The following is an 11,533-nucleotide window of genomic DNA, read 5'->3' on the forward strand; positions in this document are numbered from 1 at the left end:
TCCGTTTCTGGTCCATTTTAAGGCCTTTCTATTTTCCTTCCTATCTCCACTATCCTAGATCCTACAAACTTGTAACAAATTACTCTAGATAGTCTAAGAGACGTCCTTTCATCTGCGACGTATAACCTGCCCTTCAAAATGCCATCTTCATACTCAAAATTCAAATCTGAAACCGTCTTCGTCAACAATCTCTCAAATTCTTGAAAAATTGACCCCTAAATAATCTAAAACTGCCATAACTTTCTCACATAAATTCCGTTTTGTGTTTAAATCACACAGTATCTTTATCTTATAATTGCACATAGCCATGCCAAATTTCACGCTCCAATGACTTTGCAAAACATAAATAGCGCCCTCTAAAGTTCTGGGAATTGGCTTTCTTTCTCTGGCCGTATCTCCATTATGGCTTGGCAAACCCGTACCCTTTTTTGGATTTAGATACTTGAAGATATGCCCTTTCCAGCCATATACAAAATTATATACCCTATCACTGACCAAATTTGAGAAAAATGCCCTCCAAATTTGCCATTTTCCAGAAAATTCCAAAATAACTTCAACTTGCTCTAAAATGGCGATCTTTATACCTACATCAATGAAACTTGGCAGACATATGTATCCATATACGTGACAACTGTTTGCCAAGTTTGGTAAAATTCGAATATGTCAGCGCAAAGTTATCGCCAAAAATGATGAATTTACTATGCATTACGTAATAGCGCGTTTAATGCGTGCAATACATTGCGCGCACATAGCAGTGGTGTCAAACTGACCGCAATGAAGTGCCCTTTCGAATGATACCAAGTATTGTATATGTTCACACAAAAAATTGTGAGTACATCGCATTTGAACAAAGGTCACTACACGAATTCCGCCGAGTTTCCGCCCGAATGTAACACGTATCGGCTAAGACGTAATTTTTTTCAGACTGCTTTTCGCCCCTTAAACGAACTTTTTTTTCCTTGAAAATTTGCAGTGACATGCAGAGTTCCAATACGCAGGGCACCTCATGGCCGGATTTTTGAAATTGGTCAAGGTGGCTATTTAAGACGCCATTTTGTCATATAATCTATTTTACATCACGTGTTTCGATAGGATTATCATAGAAAAAAAAAAGAGTAGTTTACAATAACAACCATGAAATTCTCTTTCTAATGATACCAAATACGGCCCATAAAGAGGCATAAAGAGAGAGAGAAAAAACAATTTAACTCCGTTCATAATACAGATCCTGTACGTTTTCCGCCCATGCATTACACGCATTGTCTATGGGGCATATCGGGTTCACGTTTTTGGCCCCCAGAACGATCTTTATTGCAATGACGAACATGCACCAAATCCCATTGGTTTTTGCACGCAGTGCTTGCGAGCCCTTTCTAGGTTCTTTCCCATGCAACCCGTCCATACAGGCGCTATTTGTCCGTTTCGGGCCGTTGCATGTAGTTGACCATTGTGTATGGAGATGCGTGTTGTTGCGTATCAATATAATTACATACATGTAACAAATATCACTCACAGCTCCCATTCATTTTCCAATAAGAGTGTTCTATAGCTATCTTTCTTCATGTCATTCTTCACTCAATCTCTTTAGCGTTTCAAGTTTTATTTTCTCTTACTACCATTTTGGTATTGTCTGGTTTAATCGATCAATTTACATTGTTTCTTTTATTATTTCTTTATCAGTATGTTTCCCTATCATATCATTTCCTATTATTATTTTTTGCTTAATTTCATGCATCCTTCTGATTTTGGCTTTTTATTTATTTATGTTCTCTTTCTATATATTTCTCTATGTTTACTTTCAGGATGTTATTTTTATTGTCATCAAATTCTAACACCTAGCTTTCTTCGATCTTTCTTCATTTTCCTGTTTTCATAATTCTATCTTTTTGTACGTATCTGTCAGCAGCCATAGTTTGTATCCCTCTATCGTCTCCTCTTTGTACATGTCCTTTTGTTAATATATCTTTTTCCTTCTTCTTCACCTTAATTGTTTTTGTTTCATCCTTTTCTATTTTTATTTTTGTCTTGCTTATTTTTGTTAATTCTTATTTTCATCTTTTTCTTATCTTTATGTTTTATAGTCTACAAAAGAATTGCCCCTGGTTGTATAATAAGAATTAAAGATTTAAAGTTCCTATCAACGAGGCTACTCAAATAATCCAAATTTCCCTCAAAAATGAGGGTCCGCTGGCTATTCAGAAGGATCATTACACATAAAGCTCTCTATTCATAAGGTTTACTGTTCCCAACTAAAATATGGGATCACTATTTATAAGGGTCTTTATCACAAATAAATAATTCATATTAGAAATAAGGGGTCACAATTATATGATAAAAGGGTCGCTATTCACAATACTATTGAGGTTACTTTCATAATTTAAAAAAGGACTTATTTTTCAATAGGTCGCTAATTCTAAAGGAGTAAAGGGGTCGTTATTCATAATAGAACACAGGTGCGCTTTCCTATAAATAAAAAATTGAGGGTGTTGATGCTCATAATTTAACAAAGGGGTCAGTATTTTATGAATACCCCTTAGTCAAATTATGAATAGTGATGAGTGACCCTTATGAAAATTGGTCCTTTATCCAAACTATGAATATTCATTATGTCCCTTTCCCTTATAGTGACCCTTGTGGATAGTGGTCCTTATGTATATTATAAATAGCAACCTGTTTTTGCAATATGAATAGCAGTTTGCTAGTATATGGTAGAAGTGCATTATGAATAAAGCCATTTATGAATAATGATCCTTATGGATAGCAAGGTTATCCCGTTTAAATTGCCGTTGTCACCCCTCCCCCCTCCACACACACACTTCTATCTCTCATTTACTCTTGTTATTTTCCCTGTCATTCATCTATCTTCTTTTCAATGTAATTCTATTTATGTATTCTTTCTTTTTCATATTCACATCTTTCTTTCATAAATGTTTCTCTCATTTCCATGCCATTCTACCACTTCTATTCTTTTATAGATGTTTTTCTCATAAATATTGTATACATTTTAGTGGTTTTTAAATCATGCAATTTTAATTTACTCATAACAAGTATTACAGAAAAAAATGCATAAAAATAAATTAGTCACAGTGCCATTATCAGTTGTGTGAGGTTGGTTTATTCAATTATTGCATTGCTGGAGATAATATCAAATCATCGGTGCTTGATAGATGAAATATAGATAAGCTCATTGGTCAAAGTGCAAAGAGCCATCCATCTACCAAAGATGTAAAATGAGGTACCTGCAATAGAAGAAAAGAAAAAAAGGTGTGTGCTATTAATTTCCACTTCATTATTTTTTGCATTTCATTTTTGCTTTCATTTTCTACAACCATGTACGTGTTTGATCTAAAGTAAAATCAATTTGCAATAAAAAGTTGTTTTGAGGAACAGCAAAATAACTGAAATACAATTATCTCATATTCTTCTTTATTTTCTATTTTCCTTTCACTGCACCATGATAGATAATGGCGCATATTATAAGTGTTGACATTATTATTATATCATTATAATAATACACTGTGAGATGACAACAAATTGATTCGTAGGAATGAAATGAGAAGCATAAAGTTGTGAATTGCTACTGTTATAGTATATCATAACAATGTTTCTGACTGTTCTTACACCTATAACCTTACTATTAAAAAAGAAAACAAAAACAAAACTTTTCATTAATTGTCATCAGTATTACAGTTTTACAACCCCCCCCCCCCCCTCCCCCCCTCTCTCTCTACAACCTTCTTGGTCATTTGTTGACATATAACACCATAACATCATATAGTATAGTTCATCTTGATTACACGTTTTGAGTATTCCTCTTTTTGGAGAGAAGTAATACTGTAAAACTAGCAAATTTTGCATAAACAAAACCTTTACAAATTTCACAAGGAGTCAGTAAAGTCACTTGCTCTCTTGATCTTAAACTTACACAGCATCCCCATCAAAGTTAATTTTATTGCATAATATGTACAACATGTGTACTCGTGATTTAATATTCAATTATTTTTTCTAATCAAATAACAGGCAGGTTACCTGTGATACTGCATCCATTGCCAGTTCATAATATAATTAACTCATCAAAAACCGAAAGCAAAAGGCCACACTACCCACAGTACTACTTGTAGCTACTTGCTCCCTCTATATAGAAAACAATGCCTAAGCGGTGCCCATTGGTCCCCCATGATCCTCTTTTTCTTATGTTAATTGAGAGCCGAGTTGATGAAATAACCACCCGTCAGTGACCACACTAATCCCTCTAATACTCACTCTTTAGGGATCATAGAAGTACATGAACCCCCTGGGTTGACAGCTAAGAGGTTATCCCAACCCCCCTCTACACCACCAGCGTGCTTCTCAATCAAGTACTTGAGGGGGATAGACTTGGACTCCTCCACGGTACAAGGGGTGTTCACATTGCCTGAGATATTGAAGAGTTTGGTAGCTTGGTTTTGTTCACGTCAGAAGCCAGCGAACCACAGAGCTCCCCTCCTGCAGATGATCTGAAAGTTAGCAGAACGGGGAAGAAATAGAGATTGAAAAATCTCAAAGATCCTGCAAAGATGCTTATTGACAGGATTATGCATATTTACAAATTCAACCATTATCATTAGCATAATTTTGATAATCAATTCTTATGTTGAAAAATAATAATTTTCCTAGGTTTAAAATATAATGTCAACGATAATCTTGATCCTTAATTTAGGAATCGGTGTCCACGACAAATCAAAAACCAAAAACCAAAAGACCACACTACCCACAGTACTACTTGTAGCTACTTGCTCCCTCTATATAGAAAACAATGCCTAAGCGGTGCCCATTGGTCCCCCATGATCCCCTTTTTTCTTATGTTAATTGAGAGCCAAGTTGATGAAATAACCACCCGTCAGTTACCTCACTAATCCCTCTAATACTCACTCTTTAGGGATCATAGAAGTACATGAACCCCCTGGGTTGACAGCTAAGAGGTTATCCCAACCCCCCTCTACACCACCAGCGTGCTTCTCAATCAAGAACTTGAGGGGGATAGACTTGGACTCCTCCATGGTACAAGGGGTGTTCACATTGCCTGAGATGTTGAAGAGTTTGGTGGCTTGGTTTTGTTCACGTCAGAAGCCAGCGAACCACAGAGCTCCCCTCCTGCAGATGATATGAAAGTTAGCATAACAGGCAGGTTACCAGTGATAGTGCATCCATTGCCAGTTCATATTATAATTGACTAATCAAAAACCGAAAGCAAAAGGCCAAACTACCCACACTACTTCTTGTAGCTACTTGCTCCCTCTATATAGAAAACAATGCCTTAGCGGTGCCCATTGGTCCCCCATGATCCTCTTTTTCTTATGTCAATTGAGAGCCGAGTTGATGAAATCACCACCCGTCCGTGACCACACTAATCCCTCTAATACTCACTCTTTAGGGATCATAGAAGTACATGAACCCCCTTGGTTGACAGCTAAGAGGTTATCCCGACCCCACTCTACACCACCAGCGTGCTTCTCAATCAGGAACTTGAGGGGGATAGACTTGGACTCCTCCACGGTACAAGGGGTGTTCACATTGCCCGAGATGTTGAAGAGTTTGGTGGCTTGGTTTTGTTCACGTCAGAAGCCAGCGAACCACAGAGCTCCCCTCCTGCAGATGATATGAAAGTTAGCATAACAGGCAGGTTACCAGTGGTAGTGCATCCATTGCCAGTTCATAATATAATTGACTAATCAAAAACCGAAAGCAAAAGGCCACACAACCCACAGTATTACTTGTAGCTACTTGCTCCCTCTATATAGAAAACAATGCCTAAGCGGTGCCCATTGGTCCCCCATGATCCTCTTTTTCTTATGTTAATTGAGAGCCGAGTTGATGAAATAACCACCTGTCCGTGACCACACTAATCCCTCTAATACTCACTCTTTAGGGATCATAGAAGTACATGAACCCCCTGGGTTGACAGCTAAGAGGTTATCCCAACCCCCCTCTTCACCACCAGCGTGCTTCTCAATCAAGTACTTGAGGGGGATAGACTTGGACTCCTCCATGGTACAGGGGGTGTTCACATTGCCTGAGGTGTTGAAGAGTTTGGTGGCTTGGTTTTGTTCACGTCAGAAGCCAGCGAACCACAGAGCTCCCCTCCTGCAGATGATCTGAAAGTTAGCAAAACAGGGAAAAATTAGAGATTGAAAATTCTCAAAGTTCCTGCAAAGATGCTTATTGACAAGATTATGCATATTTACAAATTCAACCATTATCATTAGCATAATTTTGATAATCAATTCTTATGTTGAAAAATAATAATTTTCCTAGGTTTAAAAACTTTAAAATATAATGTCAACGATAATCTTGATCCTTAATTTAGGAATCAGTGTCCACGACAAATCAAAAACCAAAAGCAAAAGGCCACACTACCCACAGTACTACTTGTAGCTACTTGCTCCCTCTATATAGAAAACAATGCCTAAGCGGTGCCCATTGGTCCCCCATGATCCTCTTTTCTTATGTTAATTGAGAGCCGAGTTGATGAAATAACCACCCGTCAGTGACCACACTAATCCCTCTAATACTCACTCTTTAGGGATCATAGAAGTACATGAACCCCCTGGGTTGACAGCTAAGAGGTTATCCCGACCCCCCTCTACACCACCAGCGTGCTTCTCAATCAAGAATTTGAGGGGGATAGACTTGGACTCCTCCACGGTACAAGGGGTGTTCACATTGCTTGAAATGTTGAAGAGTTTGGTGGCTTGGTTTTGTTCACGTCAGAAGCCAGCGAACCACAGAGCTCCCCTCCTGCAGATGATATGAAAGTAAGCATAACAGGCAGGTTACCAGTGATAGTGCATCCATTGCCAGTTCATAATATAATTGACTAATCAAAAACCGAAAGCAAAAGGCCACACTACCCACAGTACTACTTGCTCCCTCTATATAGAAAACAATACCTAAGCGGTGCCCATTGGTCCCCCATGATCCTCTTTTTCTTATGTTAAATGAGAGCCAAGTTGATGAAATAACCACCCGTCCGTGACCACACTAATCCCTCTAATACTCACTTTTTAGGGATCATAGAAGTACATGAACCCCCTCGGTTAACAGCTTAGAGGTTATCCCAACCCCCCTCTACACCACCAGCGTGCTTCTCAATCAAGAACTTGAGGGGGATAGACTTGGACTCATCCACGGTACAGGGGGTGTTCACATTGCCTGAGATGTTGAAGAGTTTGGTGGCTTGGTTTTGTTCACGTCAGAAGCCAGCGAACCACAGAGCTCCCCTCCTGCAGATGATCTGAAAGTTAGCAGAACGGGGAAAAAATAGAGATTGAAAATTCTCAAAGTTCCTGCAAAGATGCTTATTGACAGGATTATGCATATTTACAAATTCAACCATTATCATTAGCATAATTTTGATAATCAATTCTTATGTTGAAAAATAATAATTTTCCTAGGTTTAAAATATAATGTCATCGATAATCTTGATCCTTAATTTAGGAATTGGTGTCCACGACTAATCAAAAACCAAAACCAAAAGGCCACGCTACCCACAGTACTACTTGTAGCTACTTGCTCCCTCTATATAGATAACAATGCCTAAGCGGTGCCTATTGGTCCCCCATGATCCTCTTTTTCTTATGTTAATTGAGAGCCGAGTTGATGAGATAACCACCCGTCAGTTACCTCACTAATCCCTCTAATACTCACTCTTTAGGGATCATAGAAGTACATGAACCCCCTGGGTTGACAGCTAAGAGGTTATCCCAACCCCCCTCTACACCACCAGCGTGCTTCTCAATCAAGAACTTGAGGGGGGTAGACTTGGACTCCTCCACGGTACAGGGAGTGTTCACATTGCCTGAGATGTTCAAGAGTTTGGTGGCTTGGTTTTGTTCACGTCAGAAGCCAGCGAACCACAGATTTTCCTAGGTTTAAAATATAATGTCAACGATAATCTTGATCCTTAATTTAGGAATCGGTGTCCACGACTTCAGGAGGCTACTCATTGTGCATTGCTATAAACACTATCAATAAACGTTTGAAGGAAAGTAAACACCAGAGATACAGGTATAACACCAAACCAAGAAAAAGACAAGTTAGTATACAATTCAATGCACAGACAAGCAGACCAGTTTTCCTAGTGAAGAATGCAACCCAAACATGTGATAATTACCTTCCATCCAAGGGCTTGTTCATGAACCCCCACTTCATACCGGAAGGGAAACTGGCACCTCCCCTTCCTCTGGAACCAGAGTCTCTGATCTCCTTTTTTCGATATATATATTTTCTGGCTGATGTTTTGAACACATCATTTTAAAAAAGCAAGTGCAATTCACATTTTCAAAAAGGCTATGAAAAATTTACCAAGTAATGGTAGACCTATTTTTATATATTTAGTAAATTCCCATCTTTTTAAATTGCTAGTGAAAAATTAAATTATATACTGTACATGTATGTAATGTTAACATGGGTATCCTCAATTAGCACTTTCACATTTTCTTAGTTCCCTTTACTAAAATATGTATATTACTTGTATATTTGGTGTATTAATATTTTACCTGCATTTTGGTAATTAATTATCAAATCAATCAACTATCAATACATTTAGCACTAAAAATAAAGCTTGTATTACTTTCCTTATTGACAATTATGCAGTAATGCTAAACTAGGATCTTAATACATTCATGATAACTATAGTAAGTTGGTACAATACAAATATCTTGCAAGTCAAACCCTCTTATGTAAACATGGTCTATTATAGTTCCTCTTTCTGTTGTTGAATTGGTTACAAATTGCTTATATCCATAACTAATGAAGAACTTTACTAAACAAGAACTTTGTGTATAATTTTCATTAAAATCTCCCATAATGATAACTTTTCTACTATGATTATGAGCTGTTTCTACCAAATTCTTCAAATGCATAAGAAACACAGACATTTTGTATGAGGCTGGTCTATATATCACAACAAGTAGGACTGAAAACTTTGAAACTATGTGAATAGCAATATTTTCAATGTTATTTGTTAAATGTAATCTAGAGAATGATTTGATAATTTTGCCATAACATGACACACCACCATGTGATTGTTCCCCAAGTTTGGTAGTTATATCACTTGAATTATTATAAGCCATATGTCTTGGTTGATGGTAACTTTTGTAATCTGATAACTCTACATCCAAAGGAAAATACTCATCTTTCAGCCAGGTTTCTGTGAGGCAAATAAAGTCTGCATTCATATTTTGAATCTGTTTACAAAGGTCTTCAAAATGTAATCTTAAACCTTGAACATTATGTAATATTATCATCTGCTCATAAGATAAGCTTGGTGTACATTGTGTTTCCAAAAAGTGAGGCATTTCTGCAATGGACTCAGAAATACTCTCATTACAATATATGTATTTAATATCAAACTCTTTCAAAGTCAGTCCTTCTAAAGATGTTAAACGGCTTATTCCCACATAAGCTTGGCCAGCACAAAAGATACCTTTCATATTAAATAAACATTTTTCCAAACTTAAACCTTGAACTTTGTGAATTGTTGAAGCATATGCTAACTTTAATGGAAATTGCAAACGTTTAAAATTATCATGAACCTCCTCTACTTTTGCAATACGAACAGAATTTTCATAATCTTTGCATATCTTATTAGTCTTTCTAAATTTTGCACCAACTTTATCATTATCAAACTGCACATATATATACTTTAGTGTAAATGGTTCAGTTCCTTCAATGAATGCCTTTACAGTTCCAATTTGGCCATTACTTAAACCATCTGATGTATCTATGTTTCGTGTAAGGATAACCCTCACTCCAACTGCAATGGATAATTTTTCAGGTAATGTTACTTTTTCTTTTTTCATTTTCTTTATAGAATTAGATTTAGGGTTAGAATCAACTGCTTTAGTAACTTTGATTTCTTTAAAATTTTTAGACAGCATGTGTATATTGTGTGCATCAACATCTTTATTTTTAGGATAGATATGTAAAACATCATCTGTATATTCATGAGTCTCACAACTTCTTAAAAGTGATAGATCATGTTCATCTACATCCTCATTTCTTTTTCTTATGCGCAATTTGTTCAGTAAATTTGCAAACTCAGCATCATTTTTCTGACGCATTATCTCATCTAGTTCTATTATCTTGAAATTGTCATGCCATAAACTTGAATTAACAGATTCATTATACAAAGGTATGCCTCCTACTGGAGCCAATTGATAAAAGTCTCCCACAGCAATAACACTTACATGGCCAAAATCACTAGATTTTCCTTTTATTTGTTGAAGACGTCCATGAATATAACCAAAAATATTCTGATCAACCATAGAAATTTCATCAATTATAACAATTTGAACTTGAGATAAGGTGTTTCGCAAGGAACTAAGTCTCTCTTCAGTCAGTGGCACATAAGGTAGACGCATTCTAAGGGGGAGTGAGAAAGCACTATGGATTGTTAGACCTTGAATGTTAAAGGCTGCAACCCCAGTTGGTGCAACTTTCAAAACTACAATGGAATCAGGGTTTTCAGAAGTTTTCTGTAATAATCGTGTTGCTTCTGTATATATACATCGTACAAGATGTGATTTTCCAACACCAGCTCCTCCAGTAAGGAACACAAAGAAAGGGTCAATATTAGAGTCTAATGTCTTGTTAATACACCATTCTCTCACTTTGTAAAAGACTTCACATTGTTTAGTGTTCATGGATCTAAATAATGACATTTTATCTTGCTGTGACAATTTAGGTTCACGTAATTCAATCCTATGGTGTGAATCACTACTATCCTTCGTACATAAGTCAGGTACCGCAAACTCGCTATCACTCTCATATGTAACAGAGTCTTTGTCATTCTCTTCCTCAAGCCTACTTTTCTCTGATTCTGGACACAAGGTTGACCAAGCATCAATATCTTCTGGCATATTCTCAAGAAATTCCTTTGCTTTATCAAATGATTCTGCATCTTTTTCATAGAAAGCTTTATTTCTGGCAACTATCGTCCGAACCTTTTTAACACGTGAATTGAGTTGCACACTTCCAAGAAAAAAGAACTGTTGATAACACTTAAACTCTGATGGCTTTAGTTCATCATTTGTTCTATAAGGTAAAAAAAGTTGAAGCATACTTTGATAAAACCTTTCAGTATTTGTCTCAACGTTAAATCTTGGATATCTAATGATAGCATTTTTCTTTGTTCTTTTCTGCACAAAACCATGTCCATTCAACAATTTATGAATATTCTTCTGTTGTTTTCTTTGCTTACCATACAAAACCCTGTATTCAGAACAGAAAGTTGCTAAACACATAAATTCAAACACTTCATTATGAGGACGATTCTTGTACCTGTCTACCTTGTTCTTGGCCCAAATATTATCATCATCATCTGATTTTGACTTAATGACTGACAATGGTAAACTTAATCTTGTTGGATTTTCACCCACAGGTATGAATTCTACTTTTCGTGAAAATTCCTTTAAACTGAGACCACACACTCTATACACAGCTTCTTGAGCGGAAACTTCTCTATTTTAATAAAAGCATGTCCAAGTTCCTT

General features: G+C 36.7%; 1 long non-coding RNA gene across 1 annotated transcript; it reads right to left on the reverse strand.

Annotated features, from left to right (window-relative positions):
* Positions 1 to 3,092: 3,092 nt before the first annotated feature.
* LOC115924080 lies at positions 3,093 to 6,803 on the reverse strand. Its single transcript, XR_004064173.1, has 6 exons — positions 6,556 to 6,803; positions 5,902 to 6,134; positions 5,407 to 5,628; positions 4,912 to 5,133; positions 4,264 to 4,496; positions 3,093 to 3,239 (listed from the first exon to the last, which is right to left on the reverse strand). It is a non-coding gene; the product is annotated as an uncharacterized LOC115924080 (long non-coding RNA).
* Positions 6,804 to 11,533: the final 4,730 nt, after the last annotated feature.

This window comes from Strongylocentrotus purpuratus, unplaced genomic scaffold (assembly GCF_000002235.5).
Source record: "Strongylocentrotus purpuratus isolate Spur 01 unplaced genomic scaffold, Spur_5.0 spur5_scaffold_15, whole genome shotgun sequence".
NCBI lineage: Eukaryota > Metazoa > Echinodermata > Echinoidea > Camarodonta > Strongylocentrotidae > Strongylocentrotus > Strongylocentrotus purpuratus.